At 37.1% G+C, this 25,350-nt stretch overlaps 1 long non-coding RNA gene across 6 annotated transcripts in view; it reads right to left on the bottom strand.

Annotated features, from left to right (window-relative positions):
* LOC141570624 (uncharacterized) overlaps positions 1 to 25,350 on the bottom strand; it is a 755,563-nt gene that overhangs the window by 665,904 nt on the left and 64,309 nt on the right. The gene's annotated exons all lie outside the window — the stretch shown is intronic.

Raw genomic sequence — 25,350 nt, 5'->3', positions numbered from 1 at the left:
CATCTGTTATTATCCTGAGTTTTAAAGAATTAGACCCCTTCAAGAATTCAACCTCTTTTTGTCCCTGTGTAGTGTGAAACCTCAATTTCCCTTGGGGTCACATAACTATACATCAGTCTACCAGGTGGCATTTTGCCCAGTTTCTTGTCTTCCTCCCCAAACACAGGAACAGGATATATAGCCCCACCTAGAGTGCTGAGAGCAGAGACTAAAAGCACTATTTTGCTGTGAGTGTCAGGAAGTCAAAACAACAACCTTTTTTCAAACATTGCCATCTCAGCATATGCCCATTACACAGAATGCTTTCCCCTTCTCAGTTTCTGTGCTATAGAAACATAGTGACCTACTTCCTGCCTTTTGGTGGAGGGGTCAACATGGGTTAGTCTTTAGCCTGACACGTGAACTTCCCAGTTCTATCACATGTCATGAAGAGAATGGGGATTTAAGCAGACATGTGTGCCAATGCTACTTGAAAGAAATTCTCTAAAGGATTGGATGCGAAGAAAAACACTCTTCCCTGAGAATGAGACATTTATAGACTACCTAAAAGTTCTGAACAACTGAGGTAATTTCAAAATGAAACAGTGAGCCAAACAATGACGTGTTCCTCCTTTGTTTTCCAGTTTATTTCTGTGACACTCCCCCATCAGCATCTGTACAAAGGACATGAAGTACGTTTCCATTTGTGGGCTTCTTTATAAACCAGAATCAAGTGAGGGCTCCCACTACCACAGGTATTGGAATTTCAATGGCAAACTTCTTAGAAATATGCTTTTCTATCATTATTCAGTTCATCCCACAGAGATGGAGACGGCCACATTCCACTGCACAGGGAGACCTGAGTTTGGGTTAAGTTTCATCCCTGCTTCCGCAGATGTGCAACAAGCAAATACAAGATAATGCAAACTTTCACTCTGCTATCAAGGGCCTCCCTTAGCGCATTTCCAAATGGGTTCTTATTTTACAAGAGGCTCAGACCATCCTTTCATTTGAGGCCTCCTATTAGTCACACCAGCTTTAGGAATTGTCAGGCTATAGGAAAAAGAGTGAAAAGGGGAAAACATCAGCCATTTTTAAATATTTTGAAATGCAAAAAAAGGGGGGCGGGACAGTGGCATCATTTTAAATGTGAACTGCTGCTTATTTTAAGAACAGTAGTTCTTAAAATACCTCAGCCCTACAGATGAGGTAGAAGAGGAAATATATATATTAAAATATATATATTTTCACAGGAATATTGAGAAAGGGTTCTATTATTTCCTAGGGGGCTAGTCTTTGTAGAGGTACTTTGCCTAGATCTCCTTGCCCAAAACCACAGGGACAGAATGAACTGCCCCACTGAGTGTGAAGATTTACAATTTGGGAGAACCAAAAGAATCATTGGAACCCAATAGAAATATCCCTTTCTCCGGGGAGAATTTGTTTCCCCTTCTCTGTACTCCTACGTTCACGTTTGTTGTAATTATTTGCTTAGATCTGTCTCTTTGCTGGAAGACAGGAAACATGCTTATTCATCTTGGTGTAGGCCCAGCATTAACCAGTGCCTGGCACAAGAGGTTCGTATGAATGTTTATTGAGTAATGATTGAAAAAAGGAGACATGCTTGGAAACTAGGTCTTAAATTAACCTCAGTAATGAACTTGCCTGGACATGCAGAATAGAATTGTTGGCAGAGGTTGGTTCAGAACATTCGTAAAGCACAATACCCAAAGTTTCAGGATTTTAGCAATAAGATAAGGAATGATAAAGAACATAATGAAGGAAGGGGACGGTGGGGAGAAGGGCTTTTTGCTGACTATGTGTTCCATAACCCCCAAGACCTTATCTCTGAAAGCCATCTCCCTCCCTTTGAGTCTTAGGTTGTCAACCGCTAAGATAACTCCAAATGCACAATGATACGCACAGACACACACACATTTGTGCAAAATGTAATGTCTTTCCCATTGAGGAGTCAACCTTTTGAGAATGAGAGCTATTTAAGTATCTACCAGCAAAACAAAACAAAAAACCTCAGGCAGCAAACGGTGAGAAAAAAATAGTGACTTGTTGAAGTCCTGAAACAACACCCATGCAAAATGATCCACTGTTCGTTATCTAGAAAGAAAGAAATGCTCTTTTGTTTTTCTGGATAAAAGGAGGGCTCTCACAGCCAGGCCAGAGGGGGCTCTCCTGCATTGATCTCCTTCCTGTCTGTCAATACCACCATAACTTGATCTGGAAATGAAGACCCCAATGACTAGCAGGAGACTGAAGTGCTGCCATTCAAGATCACTCCAAATTATGTTCCCTTTTCTCAGGGCGGGCAACTGCTTTGGTTCTGATCATATTCTTGCCAGCTTCTCCCTCAGGTATTAGAGTTCTGTGCCTCTCTCCGACAGGTGATTAGAGCCTTGTGAGATGGCAACCAGGTTGCCTGACATCAAAGTACCATTCTCTTTGGATTCCCTGCTCTTTAATCCTATTGTCTGTACCTGTCAAAGACAATCCACAGAAAGAAATCACGACAAGTAGCTCACTTATGAACTATAGATTTAAAACCAAAAAAGCCTAAATAAAATAGTGGCCAATCAAACCCAGCACTGGATTAAAAGACACACAAATAATGGGGAATTTTTTAATGGATGGATCAGACTGCAACACTTGAAACCATTGATCAATCCTGACATCACTAAAAGTCGGACAACCGGATTTTATGTGCCTCCTAATGTGATACAAAATCAAGGATACAGCACCAATTCTGAAATATTCTTGCCTAACATTTGACCTTTAGTCTAATCAAGCCTCTATGTCTAACTACCAGTTAAAGGAAATACAGTGCAAAAGTGACTGTGTTTACAACCACAGGATGCAATCAATCAAATCCTGAATGCAGGAGATTCAACAAATAACCCCATGTATTCAACAAAGGACACACACAACAAAAGGGAGGGCTGCTGTATATTAAGAGACTTCTTAAAACAAACCAAAAATTGGGCAGCCAGTTGGCTCAGTTGCTTAGAGCACAGTGCTCATAACACCAATTTCGCCGGTTTGATTCCCACATGGGCCAGTGAGCTGCACCCTCCACAACTACAGTGAAAACAATGACTTGACTTGAAGCTGAACTGTGCCCTCCACAAGTAGATTGAAAACAACAACTTGACTTAGAGCTGATGGGTCCTGAAAAAACACACTGTTCCCCAACATTCACCCCTCCAAAAAAATTTAAAAACAAACAAACAAACAAACCAACAATCAAAAACCCCAACATTTGAAGCAACTGAAGAAATTGATCTTGGATAGGTTATTAGATAACTCCAAGAAATTAGTGTTAGTTGTTCCTTTTGTAAGATGTTTTTAAAGTCCTTATCTTTTAGAGAGCTATATGATTTATGGGTAAAATGATAGAATGTCCTAGAATTTGCTTTGAAACACTCTACCCAAAAATGGGAGGAGGAGAGAATAGATGAAAAAAAATGTTGATAATTATGGAATTTGCATGTAGGTTATATGAAGATTTTATTACGTTATTCACTATACTTTGGAGTTGGCTCATAATACCAGCATGGGCCAGGGAGCTGTGTCCTACACAACTAGACTGAGAAACAATGGCTTGAACCAGAGTGGGGGTGGGGGGAGGCGGAGGCAGAAGAAGGGGGAAAAAAAAGTCAAAGGCCCTCTTGAAAAACAGTGTTCATATTAAACGCTTCAAACTACCCTGAGATAATTAAGTTATATCAATTTATTTTAAAAATAATTCCTATTTTACAACTCTGCATGCATATGGCATAAAGTCAGAGAAAATACAAAAATGGAATTAGCTTTTATATGGCAGGAGATTTAGGAATTTATTCTTTATTTTTGTGATGATGTTATGAAGGACAAGAAACTACGTAGTATGTTTTAGAATGATTTGTATCCAAACTGAATTAAATTGTTAAACTTTCAGTAAAAGGGGTAGCTTCAGTTATCACACACACATCCAAAAATAAAGTAGTATTTCATGAGATACTACTTTGCTTCAAAAGTAGGAGAGATAGACCCATAATTTTCTTAACCAAAAATAAATGAATTATTAGGAAATGGAATTAAGGTTTATTGTGAATTGTGTTGCTGAAAATCTGATTGTTGCATGTACCATGTACTGGTAGTTCTAAAGTACTGAAAAGTAAACGTGAAGTAAACGAAAAGGAAACCAAACAGCCTCCTAAATTCTATGTTTTCCAAAATTCTGTCACTGAGCCTCATTCTTCAGTTCCATTCATAAAGCATATTGAGATTTTTCTCTATGAGTAGACTTGGTTTATTTTCAGTCTATTTACATTGTATAGTAGATATAAACTTGTTTATAAAAAGGTGTTTTCTGACAAAAGTTAAAATTTTATAATTAACTTGTAAAATAAGCTCCAGAGATATTATTGAGCTGAAGGAACAATATGCAGGCTATTGTCCTCAGTCAATAACTAAAACCCTCCAATTAGCACGAAGGCTATTGTGACTTCAGAGGGAGCATGGCCTAAAAAAAGGTTAGTTGGACTGAATGCTAAATGAAATGCAGGGATATTATTTAGTATTGAGTAGTGACCGTCCTCCTATATTTAGTTTTTTGCATGCCTGAAAATTCAAAACTATCTTTAAAATGCTCATTTTCCAAGTGGGTAGACTTGATATGAGAGAGAGGATTCTTGGCTGATGTGACCTGACAACCTTATTATACTATGTTCTGTACTTTTCTTCTAATAATAGAAATATTCTGGTCCAAGTTCTCATATAATTGAAGTTAAATGTATCTAATTTCTGCAAAAATTATTGAACTGCTATTTTAGATTCATAGATTTTACCCTATGTTTTCTCATTCTTGTGACAGGTTCCAAACCACCAACTGGAGAAATATATAATACTGAAAGTAAAAATTTATAATACTGAAAGTTTCAACTTGAGCCAAGTTTTGACTAATACCATAAGACTTATATTAATAATGGTATCGTTTATTCATTTAATTCTAGTGAATTTAAGAGCTACATGATATATCAAAGAACCTAACAAACTGCCATTTTTTACAGCAGTCTTATAAAATATTTGATATATATATGTTATACTGGAGTACAAACATGCAACTTTAGAAACTAAAAGAAAAGCAGAACATTTAGCCTTCTCTTTTTTATTGTAAATTCAAAAGTAGAGTTGGAGATGCCAGTCTCTATGACAGGATATTACAAAAAATTATTTAGGTTGAAGTTTTTGTTTCCTGCAAATCTAAAATTCATTAGGTAAAAAGAAAATACACACATACACACAGTAGTGAACAGTACCAACAACAGTGTCAATATCACAGTGTAAACATCAATAAATTATTTTAGAGTGGAATGATTATATTCATTACCAAGTCGCTCACATTTTATTTCTAGTCACAAAACTTAAGATAAATAGTTTTTTTTTTCAATTGGGCACTAGCCTTTTTAGGAGGGTTGCTCCAGAATCCATGATCTCTCTTTCCTGAACTCCAGATCTATATTGCTACCTGCCTCCTGGTCATCTCCATCTGGATAACCCACATGTCATGTGCAAACCTGGAATTCGTTTTCCCCAGCCCACACCCAACTCTCTTCCTCCCCTTGCACCCCTAAATTGAGAAAATGGTATTGCTATCCATAATCATATGACCATAAGTGTTGGAAGTTTTCTCTCACTGCCCATGCTTAATTAGGCACCAAGACCAAGAGAGCCTAAGACACATCCTTCAAATGTATATATTCTATTATATTTACAATGGCTTTGTCCTATTCAGATCATCTTTCCGGTCGAAAATAATATTTTAAAGGATTCCAAACTGACTTCTGTTCCTGGCCAACATGAAATAATAGTAACTGAATTTAGCCTCCCTCCTGAAACAACTAAACAACTGAACAAATATAGGAAGCAATGGTTCACAAAACCTTGGTCATTATGCAACAAAAGACAATGATTCCTGAGAGATGGGAAACAAATAAGATAGCCCTATGAAGTTTTCAAGCTTGGCACAGGTTGGGGAAAACCAAGTAGAGACTGACCATCTCCCTGAGTTGAGGAGACAGAACTGTAAGTGTGAGGAAGTCAACACATTTAGGATTCACAGGGCAGATTACCAGAGGGAAAAGAGCTGGACAACTGCAGAGAGTAAGCCATGTGTTCAGCTGAGTATTGATCAGCACATGCAGGTGAGGAAACTAGCTGAGGCTGGGGGGAAAAAAAAACCCTGAAAATATTAAAGGGAACAATACCATACATAACTCATGTAGTCTAAAAAACAAAATTGCCTGTTTCCATTAGCCAAATTAGAAAAATCTCATAATTCATGGGGGGCATTAAAGTATTCAAAAGGATTTTACCCCAATAATCGGGTAAAACTAGTCTCAGACTAAACATTGCTTTGGTTCTACTCAACAAAGTTTTAAAGTGAGATACAAAAGGAGTTACTGTTTCCAAGGAACTTAGGTACAACATAGAACAAAGCTTAAGAATATTTATGGGACTATAAAAATATCCAATAAGGTAAAAATCACATATCTGGCATCCAACCAAAAGTTACAAGGCAAGAAAAGAAGGAGGAAAAAAATGACAGTAGAAAAATTAATCAATCAAAATTGATCCATAATTCACACAGAGGATGGATATAATGAATAAGGATTTTAAAACAGTTGTTATGACTATATCCTATATGTTCAAGAAGTTAGAGGAAAGATTAAGTATGTTAACTAGAAATATAGAATATATGAGTAGAAATGAAAACTACAATGTCTAAAATGAAAAATGTACTAGTTGGAATTAATGGCAGATTAGACATTGCAGAAAAACACATTAGTTAAAAATACATAACAACACACAATACATAAGGTTTCCAGTCAAGATGGTGGTATAGGTGAATGCTGTGCTTACCTCTTTTCATGACTACATCAAAATTACAACTAAACTACAAAAATACAATCATTGACAATCACCTAAAGTCTAGCTGAACTGAAGCTGAACTGAGAACATATAGAAGAAGATGCCTCGAGACTGGTAGGAGGAGCAGAGACGCAGAAAAGGCTGGTCCCACACCCATGTGTGACCATTAAAAATCAGGAAGGATATCTCAGCTGTGGAGTTCCCCTGCCCCCCAGGGGAGCGAAGGGTACCTGCCCCACAGCAGGCTCACCAGCCCAGGGTTCCAGTGCCGAGGAGAGAAGTCCCCATAACTTCTGGTTGTGAAAACCAGCACAGATTGTGGCTGAGTGAGCCAGAGGGCGGCTACACTCCTAGGCACTCCTCTTAAAGAGCCCACACACCGACTTACTCGCTCATGGAGTCATTTGCTCTGAGTTCCAGCACTGAGAAGCAGCTCCAAAGTTGCCAGGGACATACGGGGAGAAACTGAGTTGTCTGGCCTCAGGGCAGGGGCTGGAGGGGCAGCTCTATCCCAGATGGAGGAGCTGGTGGAAGCCATTGTTTGTTCAGCCCTCCCTTCTACCAGCAAGCAGACACAGTCAGTCGCCATATCTAAGTCTCCATCAACCTGGCTAACATGGTTTGCCCCACCCTGGTGATTATGAGACCCTGCCCAATCCAACTTTCAGGCATAACCAAGTCTCTTCCACGGGCTTTTCCAAACAGTCTGCCGTGGCTCATGTTGCGGACATTCCTAAGGTCTCTCAAAGGTTCACAAAACCCAAACAAGTAGCATCTGGTTTCAGTGTGTCCTATACCTCTGGCTGGGTAGCTCTAAGACCAGCACTAGCAACAGCTGGGCTTGGTTTGTGCCTTGGCCTCTCAAGGCATCTCCAAGCACAGCACAGGTGGCAGCCATTTGCAGATTGCTTTGTAACCCATGCCAGGTGGCCCTATGCAGGGCACAGGCTGTGGCTAAACTTGGCCTGCAGCAGCTCCCCCCCCCCCCAAGAGACCTGGGGCTGGCACATCAAGTGGCCAGCTTCAAACAGAACCATAGCTTCACCCAGCCACCTCCAAGGATGACACACACACAGGACAGACTGGACAGGCACCAGGGCCCCGCTAAAGCAAATCCTTCTCTGTAGGGTCAGCCCCTGCACCACAACTCCTCCACTGTAGTCACAGCCAGTCCTCACAACCAATGAACCCAAAGGTCAATTCCTCCCACTGACAAGCAAACAGCAACCAAGGCTCAACTACAACAGGAGGGCACACACAACCCACACAAAGGACAACCTGGAGCACACAGCTCTGATGACCAGGAAGACTGTGCTACTGGGCTCCACAGACATCTACTACACAAGGCCACTCTACTAAGACCGGGAGACATAGCAGCTCTCTCTACTTAATACACAGAAACAAACACAGGGAGGTAGCCAAAATGGGGAGATAAAGAAACATGTCCCAAATAAAAGAACAGAACAAAGCTCCAGAAAAAAGAACTAAACAACATGGAGACTAGCAAAATGGAGACCAGATGCACCATTCAAAACACTGGTTATAAGGATGCTCAGTGATCTCAGAGAGAACTTCAACAAAGAGATGGGAAACATAAAAATGGAGATAGAAACCATTTAAAAAGAACTAGTAAGAAATAAGGAATACAATAACTAAAATGAAGAATACATTAGAGGGAATCAACAGTAGATTAGATGAAGCAGAGGATCAAATCAATGATTTAGAAGATACAGCAGTGGAAAACACCCAATCAAAACATTGAAAAGAAAAAAGAATCCAAAAAAATGAGGACAGTTTCAGGGACCTCTTGGACAACATCAAGCATGCCAATGTTTGCATCATTGGAGTACCAGAAGGAGAAGAGAGAGAGAGCGAGGCATTGAAAACCTATTTGAAGAAATAATGACTGAAAACTTCCCTAATCTGGTGAAGGAAATTGATATTCAAACCCAGGAAGCACAGAGAGTCCCAAACAAGATGAACCAGGGAGGCCCACACCAAGAAACATAATTAAAATGCCAAAAGTTAAAAACAAAGAGTCTTCAAAGAAACAAACAAAAAGCAGTTACCTACAAGGGAGCTTCCATAAAACTATAAGCTGATTTCTCAACAGAAACCTTGCAGGCCAGAAGGAATTGCCATGAAATATTGAAAGTAATGAAAATGTTTTCATTTATGTAAGATGACTGTTATGCCACAGTGATTTTATTGGTAGGAAAGATAAGAAAAATATGTTTGCCAATTGTAAAAAGATAAAACAATACAAAAATCTTTAATATGATGCAAAAAAGAAAGAAAGAAAGAAAGAAAGAAAGAAAGAAAGAAAGAAAGAAAGAAAGAAAAGAAAGTGATAAAAAGCAAGGACCTACCACCAAGATTACTCTACCAGCAAAGCTATCATTTAGAATCCAAGGACAGATGATGAGATTCCCAGATGAGAAAAAGCTAAAGGAGTTCCTCACCACCAAACCAGTATTACAAGGAATCTTAGAGGGACTTCGTTAAGATGAGAAAGAAAGTAAAAAAATATGAATGATAAAATGGCAGTAACTGTATATGTATCAACAATTACTTGCAATATAAATGGATTAAATGCTCCAACAAAAAACAGGGTGGATGAATGGCTAAGAGAAAAGGACCCATACATATGCTGCCTACAAGAGACTCATGTCGGATCAAAAGACGCACAGAGACTGAAAGTAAAGGAATGGAAAAAGATACTTGTGAAAATGAAAACAAAAACAAAGCAGCTGTGGTAGCAATACTTATACCAGACAAAACAGACTTTAAAACAAAGGCCATAACAAGAGACAAAGAATCCAAGTAATCCCAATTCTGGGCATTTATCTAAAGAAACCCAAAATGCTACTTTGAGGGTACATGTGCATCCATGGGGATATGTTCATTGCAGCATTGTTTACGATGACCAAGATGTGTAGGCAGCCTGGGTGTCCTGGAATGGGTGAATGGATAAAGAAGAGGTGGTACATATATACAATGGAATATTACTCAACCATAAAGAAAAATAATGAAATCTTGCCATCTGCAACAACATGGATGGATCTAGAGGGTATTGTGCTAAGTATAGTAAGTCACACAGAGAAAGACAAGTATCACATGATTTCACTTGTAAGTGGAATCTAAACGACAAAATAAACAAACAAATTAAAAAGAAACAAACTCATAGATAGAGAGAACATTTTGATGGTTGCCAGATGGGAAAGGGGTTGAGGGAGTGGGTGAAAGAGAGGAAGGGATTAAGATGTACAAATTAGTAGTTACAAAATAGTCACAGGGATTTAAAGTAAGGCATAGGGAATATAGTCAGTAATAAGGTAATAACTATGTATGGTGTTAGCTGGGTACTAGATTTATCTGGGTGATAGATGGGAGGGGATTGGAGGCAGGGTGAAAAAGGTAAAGAGATTAAGAAATACAAATTGGTAGTTACAAAATAGTCATGGGGATGTAAAGTAAAGCATGGAAATGTAGTCCATATGGTAATAACTGTTTAAAGTGCCAGGTGGATACTAGACTAGTCAGGGAGATCACTTCTTAAATTATATAAATGTCTGACCACTATGCTGTACACCTGAAATTAATATAAAATAATATTGAATGTCAACTACAATTGAAAAGTTTAAAAGGGAAGGCGGAAAGTAAAGGGGCATATGAGGTTCAAATTTCCATGTATAAAACAAACGGGTCTTAGGGATGTAATATACAGCATAGGAAATAGTGTCAATAATATTGCAATAGCATGGTATGATGTCAGATGGTTGCTGGACTTATCATGGTGATCACTTCTTTAGGTAAAAATAAATGTTAAGTAAGTATGGTGTATACCTGAGATTAATACAATATTGTATGTTAGCTATATTTTAATAAAAATCTCAAAAAAATGTTAAAAACCCATTAATAAACCTAATAAAAGTTGTGAAAAAAGAGAATACATAACAATAGGAACTGTCCAAAATGACACACAGTAAGATAAAAAGTGTGAAAAATAAAATACAAAAGAGCTTCAGGGAACTGTGGAACAACTACAAGAGGACTATCATACATGTACTTGAAATTCCCAAAGGAAACAGGGAGGGGCAGAAAAAACATTTGAAGTAATAGTAGCTAAAAATTTTCCAAATTTGATAAAAGCTATTAACCCACAGATTAAAAAATAATCTTAAAAATATCCAGAGACAAAAGGCAGATTATATGCAGAAGAACAAATATATACACATATATAAAGCAGATTTCTCATTAGAAACAACACAATCTAGAAGATACTGGGGAATCTTTAAAGTACTGAAAGAAAAAATTTGTCACTCTATAATACTACTGTGTTTTCCCAAAAATAAGACCAGGTCTTATATTAATTTTTGCTGCAAAAGATGCATTAGGGCTTATGTTCAGGGGATGTCATCCTGAAAAATCATGGTAGGGCTTATTTTCCATTTAGGTCTTATTTTCGTGGAAACATGATAGTGAAAAAAACTTTCAAAATGAAGACAAAATAAAAGCTTTTTCAAACACAAAAAGGTTTTAAAATTTTATCAGCAGTAGACATGCACTACAATAAATATTAAAAGATGTACTTTAATGAGAAAGAAAATGATACTATATGGAAATCTATGTCTACACAAAGAAGTGAAGAGCAACAGAAATAAGAATTTTTGTAATACTTTTAAAGTATCTTTAAAATATAATTGATTGTTGAAAACGAAAATAACAATTTATTGTAGGTGTATAATATATGAAGATCTTAAATGTATGACACCAATAGCCTGGGAGAGGAGAAATGGAAACATACAGTAGTGAGATTCATATACTATATGTGAAGTGGAATAATATCACTTGAAGATAGATGGTGATAAGTTAAAGATGTATACCATAAACCATAAAGAAACCACTTAAATAACACATCGAGACACAGATAATAAGACAATAAACAAGATAACATTAAATCATAAAAATACTCAACTAATTCAAAGAAGGAAGTAAAAAGGAAACCAAAAACAGATTGAAATAATAGATAACCAATAGCACAATAGTGTATTTGATCCCAACATTAATAGTCATATCAAATATAAATGGTCTGAACACACCAATTAAAAAAAAAAAAGATTGTTAGATTGGATACAAAACAAAACCACACTATATAAAGACATACTTGGTTAAAAGTAAATATGTAAAAGGATAAACCATGCTAACACTAATCACAAGGAAAACTTTATTAATTAATTTTATTAATAATATTAATATTAAACAAAATAGAATTCAGAACCAACATTTCCAGGGATAAAGAAGTTATTTCATAATGTTAAAGGAGTCAATTAATTAAAAGGACATAGCAATTATAAATGCTTATGTACCTAAAAAAAGAACTTCAACAATACAAAAAGTAGAATGGCAAAGAGAAAAAAAGTCCACAATTATAGTTGAGATTTATTGAGAGAAGTATATAGAAAATACAGAGAAAGTAAAACATTTAAATGACTCTATCAGCTTGACCTAATTGAACTTATAGAATACTCCACCCAAAAACAAAAGCATACATATTCTTTATAAGTGCACATGATTTTTACCAAGATCATCCATATTGTCAGCCATAAAACAAGCCTTACTGAACTTAAAAGAATTTAGATCATACAAAATATGTTCTCTGATCACAATAGAATTTAATTAGAAATAAAAATCTTTGAAAAAACTCCAGATATTTAGAAACTAAATATACTGATAAATATGCGATGGGTCAAAGAAGAAATCAAAAGGCAAATGAATTATTTTGAATAAGAAAATTAAAATGCAGCGCTGAAAAATATGAGATGCTGCTAAAGCAGTACATAGAGGGAAATTTATAGCATTAAACATGTACATTTGCAAAGAAGAAAGGTCTTCTCGCAATGACCTCAGCTTTCCCTTAAGAAACTAGTGGGAGAAAAAAGAACGAATCAAACCTTAAGTAAACAGAAAGGACATGATACAAATCAAAATGGAAAGCAATGAAGAGGGAAAAAAAAAAAGAGGGAGAAACTAAAGTTGGATCTTTGAGAAGATCAATAAAATTGATGAACATCTAGCAATACTAATCAGGAAATAGATTTTAAAAAAAAAAACAAATTACCAACATCAGGAATGAAAGAGATGATACCACTAAGTAGATATTAAATGATAAAAAAAAAATATTTAAGGGGGCCAGCCCGGTGGCTCAGGCGGTTGGAGCTCCATGCTCCTAACTCCGAAGGTTGCCGGTTCGATTCCCACATGGGCCAGTGGGCTGTCAACCACAAGGTTGCCAGTTTGACTCCCGCAAGGGATGGTGGGCTGCGCCCCCTCCAACTAGCAACAGCACCTGGAGCTGAGCTGCGCCCTCCACAACTAAGACTGAAAGGACAACAACTTGAAGCTGAATGGCACCCTCTACAACTAAGATTGAAAGGACAACAACTTGACTTGGGGAAAAAAAAAAGTCCTGGAAGTACACACTGTTCCCCCATAAAGTCCTGTTCCCCTTCCCCAATAAAATCTTTAAAAAAAAAAAAAAAGACTATTTGAACAATTTTATCCAATAAATTTGGCAGCTTAAATGAACTGGACATGTTCCTTAAAAAACACGAACAATGAAAGCTCACTCAATAGGAAATGGATAACCCAACTATTCCTTTTTCTATTAAAGAAATTAAATTCATATTTAACAACCTTTCCAAAAAGAAAACTCCAGACTCAGAGAGTATCATAAGTTAATTCTACCACACATTTAAAAAAATAATATCAATTCTACACTAAATCTCTCAGAAAATTGAAGAGGAGGAAATGCTTCCCAGCTCCTGTTATGAGGCCAACATTGCTACAGTATCAAAACCAGAAAATGGTAACACAAAAATTATCTTTTGTGGACAAAAATTTTACACAAAATTTAGCAAATTGAAATCAAAACTATAGAAGAAGGATGAGATATGATGACCCAGTGGAGTTTATCCCAAGAATGCAAGGTTCGTGTGACATTTGAAAATCAATCAGTATAATTCAGTATAGAAGCAGACATAAATAAATACATACATAATATCATTTCAATAAATGTGGAAAGATCATTTGACATAATCCAATATCCATTATTGATAAAAATTCTTAGTTAAATCAGAATAGAAATAAACTTTCTCAACATAAGGAGAGCATCTGTAAAAAACCTACAGCTAATTAACATACTTAATCAGGAACACAGCAAAAATGTCTTCTCTTTCTTACTTTTGTTCACAGCACTAGAGGTTTTAGCCAAAGATTTACAACAAGAAAAAGAAATTAAAGTCACCCAGATTAAAAATTAGAAATACAATTGTCTTTATTAGCAGATCTTCTATGTAGAAAATACAATTGAATCTACACAAAAGCTACTAGAACTAAAAAAGTAAGCCTATCTAAGGATACAAAATCAATATACAACATTCAATTGTATGTCTAGATCCTTGAAACAATCAGAAACAGAAATAATTTTGCAAAGAAAGATAATTGACAATGTCATAAAGATAAATTTGACAAAAGATGCACAAGGCATACACTGAAAACTATTTTAAAAAATTGCTGAGAAAAAATTAGAATCCTAAAAAAACAAAGAAATACATCGTGTTTTGGGATCAAAAGAACTTACAAAACTCAATGATAAGAAAACAACCAATTTAAAAATCCTCAAAAGATTGGCACACACGTGACCAAAGAAGAAAACCAGTTTTCATTAGGGAAATGCAAATTAAAACCACAATAAGATATCACTTCATACCCTGTAGGATGGCTAAAATTAAAAAGACTCTTGAATCTAGTTGTTAGCAAGGGTATGGAACAACAGGACCTCTCATACCCTGCTAACTGGAATGTAAAATTCCAAAGCTTTGGAAAACAATTTGACAGTTTTATAAATTGTTTACATACATATACCATTGACCTAGCTATTCCACTCCTGAGTATTTAGCCAAAATGAATGATAGCATATGCTCATACAAAGTTTTGCATATGGGTGATTATAGCCGCTATATTTGTAATAGCTAAAAATTAGAAACAACCCAAACATCTACCAAGGCGTAAATGGATAAATTGTGGTATATTCATATACTACTACTACTCAGCAATAAAAGAAATGAACTGTTGATATATGCAAAAGCACGAGTGAATCTTGAAATAATTATGCTGAGTGAAATAAGCCAGACAAAAAAGGAGTATTTACTGTATGATTGTATTTATATAAAATTATAGAAAATATAATCTATAGTGCCAGAAAACAAATCAAATGAGAAATGTGCGATTGATTATATATCAATTATATTTCAATAAAGCAGTTTTTAAAAAAAGGCTTCTGACTGATCTCTATGACCCCAATGTCCTGAATCACCAAAGTGTCAAACGTGAGAGTGACTAAGCCATCTTGGATATTCAACCCAGGCGAGACTTCTCATGAGTCCAGCCTCAGTCACATCTGATTACAACTGCATGCAAGACTCAAGGTGCAAAAAAACAAGCGGAGCCCAGTCAACCCACAGAACTACGAGCCACAAAATATTTTTTAATTCACTAATTTTGGGGGCTGATTTGTCACACTGCAATAAGTAGATAGATAACCAAAACAGTGGGTTTCAAGTTTTGTTATTTTCTCTCAGCAAAACCTCTTTCATATACAGAAACTATGGTTAAGCTGAATATAATAAACAGGTAAAAGCAATACTGCTTTGGTTAAAGTGGGAGTGGGAGAGCCTAGATTCCTACCTGCCCAGTCCCCTGAGTGGTTCCTGAGGCAAAAGTGGTTCTGTGGGCAACTTTGAAATATATGCTCCCACCCTAGAATTTCTCCTTTCACAGATGGAGAACTGAGGACAAAAATACTGACACACACAAGTTATTGACATGTGACTGAACACTTGATCTCTTTATTCACAATTAATTCCACTTTGCTCCTGAGAATAGAAAAATGTGAGAAACATATGCAAAATACCAATTGTTAAATCAGAAAAAAAGTGTAAAGAAAGTCAGAAAAGCATAATGTACATATCTTGACAAACCTAAATGCTAACCAAATTTTTACCCAAGATGAAAGCAAATATTGGGTATTTGATCTGACATTTCCACTAATGTTCATTAGTATTTGTTTTCCACAATCTATATTGGCCATTTTTTTATTTGTGATACATGAAGACAACCCAAGATGTGAACTTCAGATTTGCTAAACCTAAAATGAAAATGATTTATTAGTTTCAGTGAATAACCACACCACATCTGACGTGCCCTGACAAATTAGCTAGAGGCTGAGGGAATATCTAATTTCTCTAAAGAGACTTCTTTCTTTACCCCTTTTTTCTTTTTGTTCAAATGGTGCAAAGATGGTATAATAAATTCTATGATAATGGCCTTCCTTATAGTATATTGAAATCAAATGCTCCACTTTCAATCCTTGTTTCAAGTTTATTATGATTATCCTAATAAGTAGTGAAGAAAGTTCTATACAGGACATGCTTCCAAATTATATGATGGATGTATTTCAGTATAACATGAGTCCTAAAACCAAACACAACCAAATTATACTGCAGAAGTTGGCTATAAATGTCAGTGGATGGTTCCCTGAACTACAGCAGTAGAAATAATGTTTGTATAGTAAATATTCAAGCGTTGAGTTGAGAGGACCATTTCATTAACAAAGGTATGGCTCAGGATGGCAGCAGAGCCAAACCTGTGTATAATAAAGCTGCCATTCTCTATGTATCAGTTGTAGGTTCTGACGTCAAAATTTCACCTCAAGTTGACACTTACAGATGTACCCTACTTGGTCTTTTACTACTCCATTGCTGTGGCTGCCACTGAGTTCTGAAGTTGCATGCCAAGGAATATTTTATTGGCTTCTTTATTAGAGTAGGCTACGTGAAGGCAAAATCAACATTATCAACTTTTTAAACTAAAATTAAAAAATCAAAATCACTAGGTAAGTGATTTATTTTAAAACTTTTCAATCCAAAATTGCTTCTACCCAAACAAAGATTATTTTGAAAGTATGAATGAGGTGGAAAATCAATGGTATCAACGAGCTTATTTACCTGCCGGCATGTGTGAAGGTATGAAACCTAGTCCCATGTATTTACTGCTTTTGTAAATATGCAAAGGGAATTTTTTTTAATACAGGTGGAATAAATAAAATTTTAGTTTCAAAATAAAACTCATAAGCAAATAAATCATTTGATTTGCGTGATTCAGATTAGTTTTATTATAAACAAGGTTTATTACTCAGTCTTTGACTTGTGGTCAAAGTTTTCACAGCTCTTCTCCTTCAAGTCAGCAGAGAATATGTTTTGAAAAGAATCTTAATCAAAACTGAAAAAAAACAATGCAAATCTCTTAAAATCCAAAAGGAACCATAAAAAGAAAAATACTAAAATGTGGTTAATGCTATTAACTCTTTCATGCAAGGACTGCTTGAACATTTTATTAATATTTACAAATACATAGAGCAGCAAGAGAAACTTAGTCACCTGTCTTTCAGGTGGGTGAATGTCAAAACCTATTACTTCTCAATGGAGACGGGAGATGGAATACAGAATAAGCTAATAACATCTTTCAAACTGCATATTCGCTCTCCCTCTCAGAATAGGGACGGGGAAATAAGAATGTTAGGAAAAACTCCCTAGCTTAATCAGATAGACTCTTCATCTGGTAAATCTCCTTCCCAAGCATGCTTGTATAACCTTCTTTATGGTAAGCTCTACAAATAAGGATTCAATAATAATAATAATAATAATAATAATAATAATGATGACAACATCTTATATTAACTGTCACTTTGCTATTTACAAAGCTCTTTCATTTAATTACCTCATTTGAGCCTCACAACAGCTCTCTGAAGTGGTTATGGTGGATACCAGCATCCTATTTTGCGGCTGAGGAAAATGAGGGTTAAAGAAGTGAAGGGCTTTCCCCAGTTTCAGCTATATATGCTAGATCTGGGGGCTGAAATGTAAGGTTATCTGATGCTCAGTTCAGTTCTCTTTCCCCTGTACAATAGGGTCATGTGTCATAATGAGATGGTGCTCCCTAAATTTAAAAAAAAAAAGTTTCTCTGACTTAAATACAAGTCAACTTCTTCATTTAGTTACCTCTCGTATCATTATAACTTCTGGGTTAATTGTTCTAAAAGCATATGAAAGAAAACGAAAGAAAGAATTTATTTGACCCCAACGCATAAAATTTGAGCAAAATAAAGATTTAGGAACCTTCTTCGGCATAGATTCACCAAAGGCAACCAAGCACGAACAGTGGTATAACCTGATACCATATTTCAAAAGTTAATGGCTAGAGAAAGAAAGAGAAAAATCCAAGAGAAACAAGACAGAGCCGGTCTAACTCAGCTAGTAACCCTAAAATCAGGCCCCCAAAGTCATACTAGCTTCAGAAAATAAATAGAAGAAAAAGTACTCAGCTTCAAACCCTTGCCCAGAGAAGAAATCACATTGGATTCAGTGGGACTTGAGTCAAAAGTCTTCCACAGCATAACAGAGGCAAAGCTGGACAGAACTGACCAAGCAGGAACAGAATGAAAATAAATGTAATGGGAACTGAAAACATAATACTGGGGAAGAAGAAAGGGAGGGAGGGAGGAAGAGGAATAAAGGACAGAAAACACCCAGAAGGAAATCATTAACATTTGCTTCATGCCGTCGCATAAATTAATGAGAGTATGAATTCAATAAAGTATGAGCTTAAAGATAAGGTGATAAAACAACAGAATGAGAGCAAAAGGAAGATTTGACTAGTACTATGTCACAGAACTAACTGATAAACTAAGGATGGCAAGGATTAGACACCACTGAATATGAAATTTTAAAAGACAAAATACAAAGTCAATTCGAATAACACTAACAATACAGAGAAAATAAAATATTAAAATCCCAAATAATGGTAACTGGTGTTTCTATGCTAGGGAAAATACAAATGAAGCAGAAGCTGTGGTGAAAGATGTAATAGCAAGAAAAATCCTCTATATCAATACCTCAAGTCAAGGGAAAAACTGGATATGCAAATCAGTTCCAAGAAAATATTATACAGAAGTCTCAATAGAGACACCAACTTGCTTAGCTACTGAAGATCAAGGACAAAGAAAGAATTCTTTAGATATCCAAGAAAGCATATTACTACTGTGATGGCTAATTTCATGTGTCAACTTGACCAGGCTGCGAGATGCCCAGACATATGCCTACATATTATTGTGGGTGTATCTGTGACAGTGTTTCTGGGGTGAGATTAACATTTGAATCAGTAGACTGGGTAAAGCAGATGGCCTTCTCCAATGTGGATAGCTTTCATTCAATGCATTGAAGAGCTGAGCAGAACGAAAATCTGAGTAAGAGGAAACTCCTTGCCTGACTGCTTGAGCTTTAACATTCATCCTTTCCAGCATTTGGACTGGGACTGAAACATTGGCTCTTCTTGAGTCTTGAGCCTGGCAGCTTTCTGACTGGACAGCATACCATCAACTCTCCTACTTCTCAGGCCTTCAGACTCAGTTTGGAACTGCACATAGGCTCTCCTGAGTCTCCAGCTGGCCAACTTCAGATCTTAGGACTTCTCAGACTCCATAATCCCATGAGCCAATTCCTTATAATAAATCTCCATATAAATCTCCTATATATATAGGATATATAAGATATATATAAGATATACATATATACATATGGCTCTTAATGGTTCTGTTTCTGTGGAGAACTCTGAGAAATGCACCTACAAAAATGAAAAAAATCAAACTGGACTCATGTCTCCACAATAATACATAGTGGCAGAAGACCAGAGAAAAGGCCACAAAGTTCTAGTAAAAAAAAAAAAAAAATTGTGACTCAGGAGCATTGATTCAGTCATGATATAAAGACAACAACAGGTATTTTCAAACATGAAACGACCAGGGAATATGGTGCCCATGTGTCCCTTTTGCAAAAATATCTGATAATGCAATCCAAACAAATAAGAGATGAATCAAAGTAAAGATCAAAGAAACTATAGTATTAAGACTGGTAGGGAACACTTCCATTTAAACAAAAAAGTTACAATAAAACAATGAAGTTATAATTACAGAATGTAAACATTATAAATCTGGAAATTTGAAAATAATAATAACCAATAACATTTGAGAGATAGGCAAAGGGGAGATGGAAGAATGACAACGTCAATGTTCTCATTTTATACCATATAATTGGCGGGAAATACTTTTAAATATTCTTCACAACCTCTTTATAACCTTAGAGAGATATTTAGAAAATATCCCTAGTGGAGAAGAAACATGTACATGAAGTTCAACAATTCCTCCCGTTGTGTTTCATTTAATTTTTCAAAATTCAAAATTTGTTTTCTTATTGAGAAATAGCACTACACCACGATGCCATTTTTATAAGGTATATCTTCTTGAGTGTATGCATAGAAAGACGCATGTCCTTCCAGCCTTAACCGTGGTAGTTTCTGGGTGATTGACTGACTTTTCATTTTTACTTTCCTAAATAGTTTGAATGACTTTTAAACAGTAAAGCAATTTTTCTTTTAAAAAATACTAGAAACTAATAGGCAAAGATCTTAACAGTAATGGGAATCTACCCAGTTACTGTTTACTTGTTTTTTAAAATAAATTTTCAATTTCTAAAAATATCAAGTCACTCCCTAGCTATTGCCTTGCTATTAAAAATTTGACACAGTGCTTAAAAAGGAGGACTCAAAATATTTTCATGTATCTTTCCCTGTTCTCTCTCAAGAGAGCTAGAGATTGTTTAGAAGGAAGAAAATTAGACTTCTTACTTCCTTCCACTTGAAACATTCATGACCTGCATTTTACCTCCACAGTAAATAAGTAAAAATGACCCAGATATTGCCTTAGATAAGGCAGAATTCATGTAAGTATGGGCAGTGGCAGTAGGCAGTCCTAGGTTTGTATACAGACTCCCTCACTTTCTAGCCATGTGACCTTGGCAAGTTATTTTTTCTGATTCTCTAGGGATCACTAGTGAACATGATACATGATAGTAAGAATTGAAGAGACAACACGTGTAAATAAATTGTCACACATTAGGTCCTAGTAAATGATAGCTATTATTACTTTCAGAATACTTAATGATTTTATTTAATTGAAAGGAGGGATTGAAGGAAGAACCACCTTGGGGAACACTCTAGAAACCTCTCAAAGGGAAGCTTTTCCTGCTTCCATGGCATCTCTTAAGCTCTTTGTGTCTATAGCCAGAGAATGAGGGCCCTTGTCCGAGGCCCTGAGCATGGCCAGTTCCAACAAGGAAAAGTACTAGAAGGAGCCTCTTTCTTGCTCAACAATTTGTGGACCCACACACAGCTTGCCCCATCCTGGACTCACACAGAAAGCAGCCTTCTGCTCCTTCTTTCATTTTATGGTATCAGCTTTGTAACAAGCATCTAGATTAATTTTTATGAGCCCTTAGAATATATCATTTACCAAGTTGTAAAATGCAATCAGGTTGCATGACTTCTCAGAAACTAGGTTCGTGAGATAGGGCTGAGGCTTTCCGGGTGAATGAATGACTGAAATGAAAACTCCTCCTATCCCTTCACTGATCCATGGCCCTCCAGGGTGTCACTGCTTGTATCACGGGGCCCGAGAAACGCTCTGTACAGGCCAGCTCTCAGTGTGTGCACCTCTCTGCCATACCTTCTCTTCTCAGGAGGGTATGTACAGGACACACAGCTGTTCAAAGAGAAGTAATTCCTTAATAAAATAGGCAGCGCACCTTGGGCTTGGCTTTTGTGAGAGGAGAATAAACACACACTTTGTGGAGATTAAAGATAAGAAAATAATGTGTTCAGGTCCAAGTCCAATCTTTATGCTCACAGAGCCCATCCTCTGAGTCACCAGTACCGAGTTTACCGGGTGTAAGGGCATTCTCTCAGGCTCGGGGACTAATCCTGAGATAGCCTAGAGAGCAAACTCACCGTCCCTCAGGAGCTGATAGGTTGTGTGTGTGTGTGTGTGTGTGTGTGTGTGTGTGTGTGTGTGTGTGTGTGTATCAGGTCCATAATTACTGGGATTATTTTTCCACTTTTCATTTGGATATTTGTCTTCTATTATTATGAGATGATATATGAACAAGGTACAAAAGCACTTGGTATCACTTTATTAGGCATGCAGAAAAACTCTGAATTTGGCTCAGTGTCAGAATTTGATGTGAGAGCCTCAGGCCTAAGTACTAAAGGCTGGGAAATACTTGCACAATATTTGCTGACAGTTCTTCCTCCGTACACATCTCCCAGAATGGTGGATGCTTTAGAGGCACAGTCTCCATTGTATCTCTCTTTAAGCTGCACAATGCATGGCACTTACGGAGGCTCGCTAAATGTCCAGTGAATAAAAGAATAAAGGAATTAATACGGAGGTAATTACAACAAATGTTCAAATGGATTCTTTGCTCCCAATCTTTTCTTTCCAAGTCATTCTGAATTGCATCGCAGCATCCTTCCCTCCAAATATTTCACTCCCTCATTCAAAAATCCTCATTGTCTTCCAGTTGCTTATAGAGAAAAGGCATGCCTCATTAGCCTGGCAATCAAGGCCATGCAAACCTTTTCCTACATAATATTTCTATAATTCCCTTCACATTTCCTGGGCACCTACCAAACTGGGCACCTGGGCCCACACTCTGTTCACATCCCTGCACACCACTACATGCTCCCAGGACAAGTCGTTCTATGAATCAGAGCCCCTTTTCACTCTCATCCCTACATGTCCAAATGCTACCTTGCTGAGTATTAACACCTAGCAGAAAGAGGCCCTCAGTAAATAATAAATAGTCACTGATATGTGGGAAATCAGTTTCTTCTCTCTTGTTACTCTCTTCAAGTAAAGAGCTATGTACAGCAACAGCCTCCAGGTTTAGGAAGAGCTCTGACTCGGCAATCTCTGTATAAAGTTTGGTTGTAGAAACAGCTTCTGTCTTAGTCAGAGTTCTCCACAGAAACAAAACCAACAAGGGGTGTGTGTGTGTGTGTGTGTGTGTGTGTGTGTGTGTGTGTGTGGAGAGAGAGAGAGAGAGGGAGAGAGAGAGAGAGAGAGGGAGAGAGAGAGAGAGATTGATTTTAAGGAATTGGCTCATGTAATTGTGGAGGCTTGGTAAGTCCAAATTCTGTAGGGCAAGCTGAAGACCCAGCAAAGAGTCCAAGGGCAGTCTGCTGACAGAATTTATTCCAGCTCAGTCTTTGTTCTACTCAAGCCTTCAACTGACTGAACGAGGTCCACCCACATTATTGAGGATAATCTGCTTTACTCAAAGTCCATCATTTTAAATGTTAATCTTATCAAAAAATAAAAAATAAAAAAAACTCTTCACAGAAACATCCAGAATATGTTTTACCAACATATGGGCATCGTGGTCTAACCAAGTTGACACATAAAATTAACCATTACAGCTTCTAAACACTCAATACCACCGCCTCCCTCTTCCACCATACCAACCACAAAAGGGAGTTTCTCTTGGTCCTTGGAATTTTCTCATTTTTATTCTAGAGCTATCACCAAAACTAGCCCCATGGATATTAGGCCCCTCCCTCAAAATATGGGCACAGAAAGGCAGGGGGTTAGGGAGTAAGTGGGGTGGAAGTTCCCCTTAGCACAGGTAAAATACGCCTTTGCTTTCGAGAATAATACTGAGAGAAGTAAAAGGAAACGATTACAAGAAATGCAAACAGCACAAGTTGCTATGTTCCTAACAGATTTCTGGTTCTACAATTGCATATTCCTTTGTAGTTGTGTAGGCCTGGCTACACCTGACACCTGCCTGGAAACCAAACAGTTCTTACCCAAACAATTCCTCTTTTTAATTTCTAGAACTGTTTCTTTTCTTTCCCACACATTTTTTTCACTCCTCCTCCCTCCTAGAAAAGGGGTGGAGACATTTGCAGACAGACCTTCCTGGGAAGGTTAGAGAGTTGAAGTTTAAGGTCCAGCCAAACCCCTCATCCTTATCTCACTGTCAACTCTCATATAAAGAAATAGTCCAGACACAAAGATGCCCTCTCTTCCTCCAGGTCATGAGTTATTTTCTCATAGTACTTTTCTAACCATTTTTACCCTTAAAACAGGAACTCAAGAAGAAACCTGTGCTGTGTTTACCCCAGGCCTGAATAGAACATGGCTTACATCTCTTTTGGAGTGAGATGGGGAAGATTTGGTCTCCTTGAAAGAAATGACCCACGGAGTTTCCATTAATATACAATCATTCTCCTTATGCAGTTGAGCATAGATTCAGCTATTGTGTGCTTGGGGGTGCTTCTGAGAGACCACCAGTGCATGATACGGAGTCCACACCTACAGAATTGTCTGCTTAGCACATCTTTTCTAAGAATGGATTTCTTCCCCACTCCTACTCTCACAGCTGTACTTCAGGTACATGTGTGCCGCAGGAGCCTCCATATGCATACATTAGGGCCCAGCTCCCTGGCTGTTGTTAATTCATCCACAGGTTATCATGGGACTTAAGCTGAGCCACAGTCTTTTCTGTGGCTTCTGGCCTTGGAATGAAGTATGAATTGAAGTACATTGGTCTCCGGTGGCTCCACACTTACATGTAAAACTCAGGTACTTCTGGTAAGCATGTCTTCCCCCACGTGGAGAAAGCCAGTCAGAAATGAGAGAGAATGAAGCCAACATCCAGAGAGGTGCATGAGACTGAGATAAATGCTGAGAGCTTTCTCATTCCTGGCCTGCAGTATGCATGTAGCCCTGCTCCATCTCGGTGCTACCCAGGTCTGGTTATTCAACACTTCCTACAAGTCTGTGAAAAAACAAAAACCCACCAGTATCATTCCAGTAAATGGACTTTCTTGATAAGGTAGTTTATGTCGTATTTCCAACATGTGCACCCAAAAGGTCCTAAAAATTATGTAACGCATCACTTTTCTATGCCACATTGTGTACTGACGACAGTATCAGCTGAGTGCTGGGACAGTTAAGTGAGATGATTAACGTAGAAGTGCTTTGTCATCTGCAAAGCACGATGCATGAATGTCCTTATATTCAATAAACTGGAAATAAAATGTATTTCTTAAAGAACAAAAGTTTTGCCATGCCTCAGAATTTTCTTATTTTTGCATACTTTCTATAACATGTTATCAATTTTTGTGATCTTGAGGGTTACCTAATAGGAAGTCACCTTTACTTTGAATACAAAGGCCATGTATGCCATATAAGCATAATTATGGCATTTGTAAAATGGCCTATTGTACATCTCAATCTGTAACACCTGGATGCTTAGGGATCTGTGAAGTTAGCAAGACATCCTAGGGCTATTTTAAATATTTTCAAACTTCTAGAGACAATTGTACATGCCCCATGTATCGATTCACACAAGTTAGTTATAACATCTTATTTCTTTGCTTTGGGCTAGAATTATATCAGTTCGGTCTGGCAACTGACTAGCTCATATTGCT

Source organism: Rhinolophus sinicus, linkage group LG01 (genome assembly GCF_036562045.2).
Source record: "Rhinolophus sinicus isolate RSC01 linkage group LG01, ASM3656204v1, whole genome shotgun sequence".
Classification (NCBI taxonomy): domain Eukaryota; kingdom Metazoa; phylum Chordata; class Mammalia; order Chiroptera; family Rhinolophidae; genus Rhinolophus; species Rhinolophus sinicus.
The sequence above is the reverse complement of the archived record's forward strand: the minus strand, read 5'-3'. Positions and strand labels throughout refer to the sequence as shown.